The sequence below is a fragment of the Strix uralensis genome, chromosome 25 (assembly GCF_047716275.1).
Source record: "Strix uralensis isolate ZFMK-TIS-50842 chromosome 25, bStrUra1, whole genome shotgun sequence".
Taxonomy (NCBI): domain Eukaryota; kingdom Metazoa; phylum Chordata; class Aves; order Strigiformes; family Strigidae; genus Strix; species Strix uralensis.
Window position 1 is genome coordinate 5255836 of NC_133996.1, and position 9100 is coordinate 5264935.

Here is a 9100-nt window from a genome sequence, read left to right on the forward strand (position 1 = left end):
AGGCTTCGCTGGGGTGTTGTAAGCTTTAGTCCAGGAGAATTTAAATGTTTTGAGATATGGAAGATATTAACAAAACACAAAATGTTATTAACAATTATCAGATAATTTATAATAATATACACACTGCTAATGGACTTTTCTGTCCTTTCAATGGTGTCTTGCTGTAGCTGTGATTACTTTTGGATTGTTTTGTTATTCTTTAGAGCGAGTTTTTGTCTTTTTCTGCACAGCATGTCTGCATTGCAGCCGGTTCCTGGTGAGCTGTCGCCTTTCAAACTGCACTTAATGCAGGATACATCCACTGTGTGGTGAGGCAGGGCACGTTGACTCGTTATAATATTTGATGACTTTGCATAGCTGTTTAAGACAGAATGAAGACGACATGATTTAATAAGCTTAATAAGCTGCCACTCATCAGCTGAGACATCTTAACTGGATTCATGCATGTTCTTGAAGCAATTCATGCTTTTAGAGTAATTTGATACAGTTTAAACATCAGCAGAGGTGTTTTAAATAAACATGTCTTACCTCACAGTTTGGGTGTGCAAAGAGCACACATACAGAGTTACTGAGACTTGGCTGACATGGGGTAATCATGTTCGCTCACACAACCTATACACTAAGACTGTGAACTTTCTTATAATGACTCACTCCGACTGAGTATCTGCCCCAGCATGTTCTAAGTTGATTAAACTTGTTTGCAGGCCATAATTATTTTCTATATCATACTATAATGGATTCGCATCATATTATTTTTAACATTGTAAGAATTTGCTTCTGGGAACGGCCTTCTTGAATTAATCACTGACTCATGATTTACTGTAGGAGATAATATCTAACCTACAAGAAGCAGAACAGGAAACTATCTATTTAAAAGATGGCAGTGTTTGATAATTTATGACTATAGACAAAGAGACATCTAGAAGAAAAAGGCGGACAGATCCTGCAGTCTTTACGTGGTCACTGCTCTCTGGCAAAAAGGAACTTTTGTCTAGTAACTGAAGGATCTGCTTTTGAGGCGGTGACAGCAGAAAGTTGACAAATATTGGAGAAAAAATGAGTGAGAAACAAGAAAACAGTGTCCCAAGCTGCCCTCAAAACCATCTTCAGCTCTAGGACAAAACCCTATATTAAAATAAAGCCAGTTAAACGTCATGACTGTTGTAGGCATTTCACCAGCTTACTATAGGAAACAAGAAAAAAACAGGGAAAAAGCATCAGTCTTTTTGTGTTTGAATCTTTAATGCAGGTGTCTTCTTGCTACCTCCCCACTCTTGTGCTTGAACTGGACTCTTCCACTTACATCATTGAATTAGCCTTGACCATTAGATGTTTTCTCTAACTATAGTCCAATTAGAAAAAGTCAGTTAATTCATCAGCCAACAATAAAAGGCTTTAAATCCCAGAGCATGTTCCAGGAGTTAAGCCTTCATGCTGGGAATCTGAAGAATCTTTCCTTTCTCCCATTTCACCAGTGATCTATTCTGTGATTCTGGGTACCTCATACAACCTTTGACCCCATCGGTTTTTTGACTCTGTAAGAGAGCAATTCTCACTTTGAGCGTGAGGCTTAGGAGCTGTGGATGAAATGTGTTTCAATGTACGTTTTGTAGAAGAGCTGCAGTGTGCACCAGGGCAGTGACTGCAGCAGGTGGCTGAGTGCTCCAGAAGAGCAGCATGACCTGCTCCCCCAGGGACTTTTGGCACCTCTGTCCAAGTTAATTAGCTCGGGGACCGCTGGCAGCGTAACAACAGTGCTGCACTGAGCTTGGTGCAAGCTGCAGGAGGGCACAAACACTCCAGGACTTACCTGCAGGCTTGAACAAACCGAAATACATCTTCAAGTCATCCTTAGCTCAAAGGCATCAGCCCACCCCGCAGTCCCAGCAGCGACAGCCACAGGGACATCTCCTTTTCTCCGTAACGCTTTCCAGGGGCGGCCACAGATGCCCCTTTGGTGTCTTGGCAGCACCACCTCAAATTCTGTGCTCAGTTGGTGACTTAAACAAAACCAGACACTTAAGAGCTGACGTCGGAGGAGTCTGGAGACGGCACTTAAACACACAAACCCACATTTTCTGCAAGAGTTTCAGGTCCTCAGCATCTGTGTAAATGCAACCTTTACATGCTGGGCAGTCACAAAGAGACCTACCTACAATTGGTAAGCACTCACAGATTTTGGGCCTAATACTGCCTACAGCTGCATCATTAGAATCACTCACAATGGAGACAACTGGATTTTAAATGTGGATTTTCCTTTGTTGGTAATTACCCACAGGTAAAGTCAATTCAAAGGCATCCACAAGCCCTTTTTCCTTCTCTGAAACAGACCTCTATGGATTTCTGCAAGCAAAGCAACAACATTTCTGGCAGACAGTGTTTATATCCAAAACCACAAAAGGATTAAATTTGGAAGAATTTGGAAAATGGCCTTCTCCATGTATGTGAGCCTTGAGCTGGGAGGAAAGATGTTGCTGGTGATTTTGGTTCTGATCCTCCAGGGTGCAGAGCACCATCACACACAAATTCAGGTCACTCAGAGCTTCTTAAGGTGGGACACCAGTGAGCCTCCCTTCCAAGAGCTCTGGGTAAGTCCCTTTGAAGCTCTGCTGAGACAACCATCCAGAAACCATCCCGACAGTTTTGAGTAGCCGTAAGGAATCACTAGAACACCCCACAACTCGGTGGAGATGCCAGAGGCTTCAGGAGAAGCCACATTAGTGCATAATGTACCAAGCTCCACAGTACTCTAGCTGCAAAAGAAGTCTACTCCTGGCCCATTGCCTGGTGAGGTTCGAGACCTGGAGTGCGAGGACACGTAGCTTTGTAGCTTATTTTACAAGTTATACCATGTGTGAGTTCTCCTCCTGTTTGTCTGATTCTTTAAGATGGCTAACATCTCTGTTCCTATGCTCAGGACACAGTTTAGTATTGCCTTATCAGTGTCCCTCGAAATAAGCTCTGCCCAGGACAGCACTTTTTAAATCCAGAAGTGATTTCCCCACACAGTCCTGTTATACCGGTTCTTTTTCCTTCTATTACATTCACTGACTGATGCACTCTCCTTCCTCAGAGTCACTGTTGCGGCCTTGTTTGGTATTTACATCCCTTTCCTGTTTGTCTTGTAGGTCACTACAACATCAACAATTCCCTCCTCAAGGTGTCTCCCAAGGGTATAACATCTTGCTTCGAGTCAAAGACCTCCGGCCTAACAAGGATGTACAGATTTATTCCAGAGCCTGCAACCTACCAGCCACATAAACCTACCAAGGAAGCAAAGAAAACTCCTTTCAGGTAAGTCCAGCCTGGAAAACACGACACTTTCATGGGACAAATGACAATATGTCAGACAGTGATCTACCGCCTGGTCCAATGGGACCAGTTATTGCCACAGGTTTAGAGGAACTGGCCCAGAGGTGGAAGTGTTACAGTGCGCTGCCTTGAAGGGGAGTGTGGGTTGATAACACCCTGCAGCAGTGTATCAGAGGTACCTTTATCAGATGATCTCTCAGACATTTACAAACAGTAATTAAATACTGCACCACCCTTATGATGTAGGGTAATTTCTTATCCCCATTGTACAGAGCAAGAAGCCAGAGCACACATGACCTGGAAAAAGATCCTTCAAATCCCAGGCAGAGGCTTTAAGCGTTAGGCTGTGTTCCTTTTGTGTTGCCAGTGCCTAAACTCACCCCCAGAGGAACACACTGGGCACAAAGAGTCAAATCTGGGAACCACAGGGCAGGAATGGGAAGGGATCATGGAATCACAGGGTGGTTTAAGTTGGAAGAAACCTTAAAGATGGCCTAGTCCCAACCCCCCTGCCACAGGCAGGGACACCTTCCACTAGCCCAGGTTGCTCCAAGCCCTGTCCAACCTGGCCTTGAACCCTTCCAGGGAGGGGGCAGCCACAGCTTCTCTGGGCAACCTGTGCCAGGGCCTCACCACCCTCACAGGGAAGAATTTCTGCCTTCTATCTAATCTAAATCTCCCCTCTTACAGTTTAAACCTGTTACCCCTCATCCTACCCCTACACCCCTGATCAAGAGTCCCTCCCCCCTTTCCTGTAGCCCCTTTAAGTCCTGGGAGGCCACTCTAAGGTCTCCCCGGAGCCTTCTCTTCTCCAGCTGAACCCCCCCCAATGCTCTCAGCCTGTCCTCACAGGGGTGTGCTCCAGCCCCCCAACCATCCTCATGGCCTCTTCTGGCCCCGCTCGTGGCTGCACAACATCTCAAGGAGCCTGATAGGTAAAACACGGGCATTTCCTCAGCCCCTGCTAAGGCTGGGAATTAGAGCTGGAGAGAGGCCTGTAAAAGTCTCAAGTAATTCCTTCAAGCCAGAACCACCATTCCCTTGTATTCCATCCTACCACTTGTTTCAAAGAGATTAAAAGGCATGAAAGGAAACTCCCTTCTCCCAAGCCCTCCTCCCCCTTGGTATCCTTATAAGACAAATAAATCTGTCTATCAGCAAATTGTTCAAGTAAATTTATTGTCACCATGCAGTGACATTGCCTGGCCTAAGATTAAGATCAACAATAAATTCCTGACCATGGAAAAGAATGAGAACATGAGAAAGCCCACGGCTCTCCTTACCCAACAGATGTATCTTTACTACATCTCTCAGCAGTTGTATCTTGTAACAGGGGTTTTGTAAAAAGAGTGGGAAGCTGTAGGCTGGGAGGGAAGCAATGCCAAGTGGTGTTTGATAAGGACAGAGGGCTAGAGGAAAGGGCGAATTAAATACGAGGAGAGAAGATCGCCAGTCTGTGTTATCAGAAAACACAAAAACACTCCACGCCCAACTGCTGGGGTTAGAGCCTGCTCCCTCTCCTGTTTCAGTCAGTGGGAGAGGATGGGAGGAACTCCCAGCTGGAGTCATTTGGCATCACTGTCTTGGTCTCAGCACTATCTTGCTCTGGAGTAGCTGAGCAGCCAGGTCTCTGCAGAGGCTGGGCCACTGGCAAGTCTTTCTATTTTACAGTAATCAAAGCGGGCTGTCTATGGCTTTGCAATTGGGCCCTTTATTTCCCCAGATCATTTCCCAAAAATTTTGGCCTAAAAGCATCCACCTCCCCAGGTCACTTCACAGAAACCGCAGCTTTTCTTTCCAGACGTAAAACCCCATCAGGGTGGGACAAGTTCCTCAAATTTCTATTTCTTCTGATAGGCAGAAATTCTGCTTGACTCCCTCTGCTCCAACCATCCCACCTTGTAAAGATCCTCCTTCACCTGGGCCTGGGCAGTGGGACCTTGTGGATGACAAAGGGTTTCCAGAGCAGGACTGCTCATGTGCTGCATTTGTCTCAAACACAGGGCGATGGACAGAGCACGGATCACAGGAAGGGTTCCCTGGGCCAGGTAAAAATAAGAATTGTTCTGAAGTAATTCTCACAGCAAAACACAAGTGTGACTAAACAGCGCTATTGCCCGCTCATCAGGGTAAAAAAATGAAGCACAGAAATTAGCAGAGCTCACCCACAAAGGCACATGGACACCTGAAAACACACACCATTTCTGAAAGGCACCGAACTCGGCAGCACAGGACGTGTAGGACCTTTTGTGAAGGGGGGACAGTAAGTTTATGATGAGCAGCGAGTGTCTAAATCCTGTAAGATCAGAGCACAGCGTTCCCTGACACCTTTAGATGGTCTAATGTCATCCAAAGGGCCCCACAGCAGCAACATGGCAGCAGCAGCACTAGAGTCTGGGCTACCAGCTCTTTGTCCAACTTGCTGGTCCGTATTTTACAATATTATTTTTAACAGCAAGATTGAAAAACAACATGTTTGCAATGTAAAGGCCATTAAAGCATCACGGACTGTCAGTGCATTTGACAAACAGGTTCTGTGAGTTCTGGTGTGTGTGTAAAACTATCACATAATTCTGGCTGTTGGTACAACAGATATTTTTCTATTTGCTTGGAAGAGAGGAGCACTTGCAGGGAGAGGGGGTGGGGGGAATCACACCTTCTTATGGTAGGAAAAGCCTCCGTGCCCCAGCTGGAGAGCGGCGTCACAGAGCACCTCAGCACAGTCTCCTTGGTTTTATGCCCCTCTGGCTCTCCTGTCCTCCCTGGGCTTCACCAGAGCTTTCCTGACGTAAAGCTGAGTAAAATGGGAAAAGAAACACCTCCTGCAGCTTCTAATCGGGAAATGCCCGGGGGAAACAGGAGGAGGGACCTGCCCTCAGTGAGGGTTAAACAGCCCACGCTGGCCTATGGTGACATGCCACCAGTCCCTGCAGGCAGGCCCAGCGGGCAGCTGCCTGACTGCTGCCTGACTTCTGGCCACAGCTGGGGCTGTTCCTCGGGGGCAAAGGGACAGCTCACGCAGGGAATGGTGCCGAATTTTGACCCTGGCTTTAGCGTTGGTAAGAGAGGGGCAGACACAGGGACAAATCCTGCTGCAGTCTCCTTGTATCCAGCAGTTCTTCCCGGCGTGGATACAGAGCTCGTCGTGGGGTGGAGGTAGAGCTCAGCTCAGCCTGGGCGGATCGTGTCCTCAGTGCCCGTTGGCTAATTGTTGCCAGGCGCAAGTAACATTATTTTTTCAGTTAGTCAGAGTCATATTTCTCACCCTCTTTATTTCTTCTAAGATTAAGTCCTTCTGGGAGGTTACTGAAGGGCTGCAAAAGCAGACAATAGCAATACTGCTATTATTTCTAGCGTTTGAACTCACCCAGCTGCAGATTTCGTACCAGCCACAGACGGCGAGAGAAGGCGCTGGTGCCATTAGTCTCTCCGGAGCCCTTGCGGCAGCACAAAGGGGTAATGGGCTTTTCTGGAGCCATGTCCAGATCATGTCCCAGACTTGCCACGTACCGCGTCGACATGCCAGCTCCCGAGAGCTGCTGTGCTGACTAAGCTGGAACGGGATCCCCCGCCAGCGTAAATCGGTCCGTTCCAGTTAAAGGAACAGGGCTAGGCCAGTTTGTTCATGCTGGAGATCTGGCCCACAGTTGTTAAGGTTGGTTACCCAAATTAATTAAAGAGGAAGGGAATGGGCTAAAAATATCTTCTGCTGATGGTGGAGAAATGCCCTCTTTCATTTTCATCAGTCTTTTTTGCCAGTTTGATTAGAAACCTGTGCAATACCACGTGCACAAAAAGGACAAGGGGGCACCATCAGCGCAGACGCGGCCATCCATGGAGTCTTTGCCCCGTTGCTAGAAAACCCCCCACATCTCCTTTCCACTCCAGCCTGAAAAGAGGGGAAGCAAATCCCATCGGATCAAAACTCCCAGTTGTGGGATTGGAGGTGACTCGAGCCCTTTGCCCCCAGTAACACTCAATACGTGCAGAACTCTTCTGTACTGTACCACAACGAGCGGAACTACAGGGAGGCAAAATACCTCACAGTTAAATCAGCCGGTGGCTGACACAAAGCAGCAGCTTTATTAAAGGCCAGTCATTGAGGAGTTGATGCCTGGGCTGTTTGGAGCCGGGGTCTCGGTGTTCCCAGGAGCTCGGGGTAATCCCTTGCACAGGACTCACAGCTGAATGTACAATCAAGACAACTCTCGACATGCTGAAGCTAAACCGAAGTCTGCGCACACCAGACGTTAGCACTAAACTCTAATTCTACGCCCAAGGACACTTCCCAGCTGAAGGTACCAGGACGTTCGCACAGGCTGAGGTTTTAGTGCCCATCTCACCGATCCAGGACTTAGTTACACAAACCCAAGGACCTACCCGAGGAGAGGGGCGAGAGGGAGCGGAGGGGACCCAAACTGGCTTCATTAAAGCTTTCCACACTGCGAAACGGACGCAGACAGAATTTCATTTTCCTCTGTCTTTGATCCTCTCCGATACCCAACACGGCGCCAGGGCATCTGCAAACACAACGTGTGGGTGTCCTAACAAAACACAGGATGCTGTTTTGCCCTTTATAGCGATGGAGAACCACACCACACACCGAGAGCCTCAGCTGCTTGGTCGATGATGCAAGGAATGAATAAGCATGAATAAAGACACAGAAACTGGGTGTTATTTGTAGAAGTGAAGAGCAGAGCCCTCCACCCAGCGCCGGGGATACCAGAGCTCTTGCACAACTCAGCTCACATGCTGTTAGGTTTCTCTTTTTGGTGCATCTCTGTCATTGTGGGCGCTTATTCACCGCGAGCACTCGGGAAGTGTCCCTTCATCTGCAGCAGGAAGCGGCTCCCAGCGCTGGGACAGCAGCACCGGGGCACCGGAGCAGGGTTCCTCAGACAGGACTTCCCTCGAGCTCTGCGAAGCTCACGCTAATGCGCAGCAAGTGCTCCTGTCCTCCGCTGGCTGCCTGACAGCGCAGCAGCTCTTTAGCGGGCCTTGGTACTCTGTATTGGGAGGTGATCATTAGCTAAAGTTGATTTGAAAGCTTCCAGTTTTGTAGATGTTGAATAATTACTGCAATTAATGAGTATTGCAAAAAAAACCTCCTCTTGGTGCTTTCATCTGATAAACTAAAGAGAAAACGTGCTGGAGCCTGACCCAAAGGAGAGGTGACCCTGGCAGGGAACCCTTCCTGGCCTGGGTAGAAACGCAGAAGGGCAGCACGGGCAAACCCCGCACCTCTGCCGCTCCGAGGACGGGCGCTGGCGTTCGCAGGCGCCGCAGCGGAGGCACGAAGCCTGTGCGGGACACGCGTCCGACCCCCGAGGCACACGCGTGTGCCCAGCCGCCCTCCGCCCGCCCGCTCACACCTCACACGCCAACGGACTCGAGCGGCTCGAGTCGGCACAAACCAGCCGCCGACCGTCCAGAGCGGCCGCTGCTCCCGAGGAAGCTGCTGTCGTTTGTCAGCGCGAGCCCTTTGCAAAACACAAGCGGGTTCATACTTTCACACGACCTTTGTTCGCTCAGAGGTGAGTCGCCTTCATCACTCGTATCTTAATCTTCAAAAGGAACTGGTGGGCTCCGGGCAAAGAGTCAAGAATGTTTTCACATATTTGGGAGCTCCGCTTTACGCAACCTCTAAGCAACTCGCCTTTGCTGGAAGGGATGAACGATACTGAGCCAGTCAGCAAAACACCCACCCTCGGCAGGGTGGCAGGGGGTGGTGACTCTGCTCTTACACTGGCGTGAATCAACCGGCGTTTCCCCGCACGCAGCGGAGTTA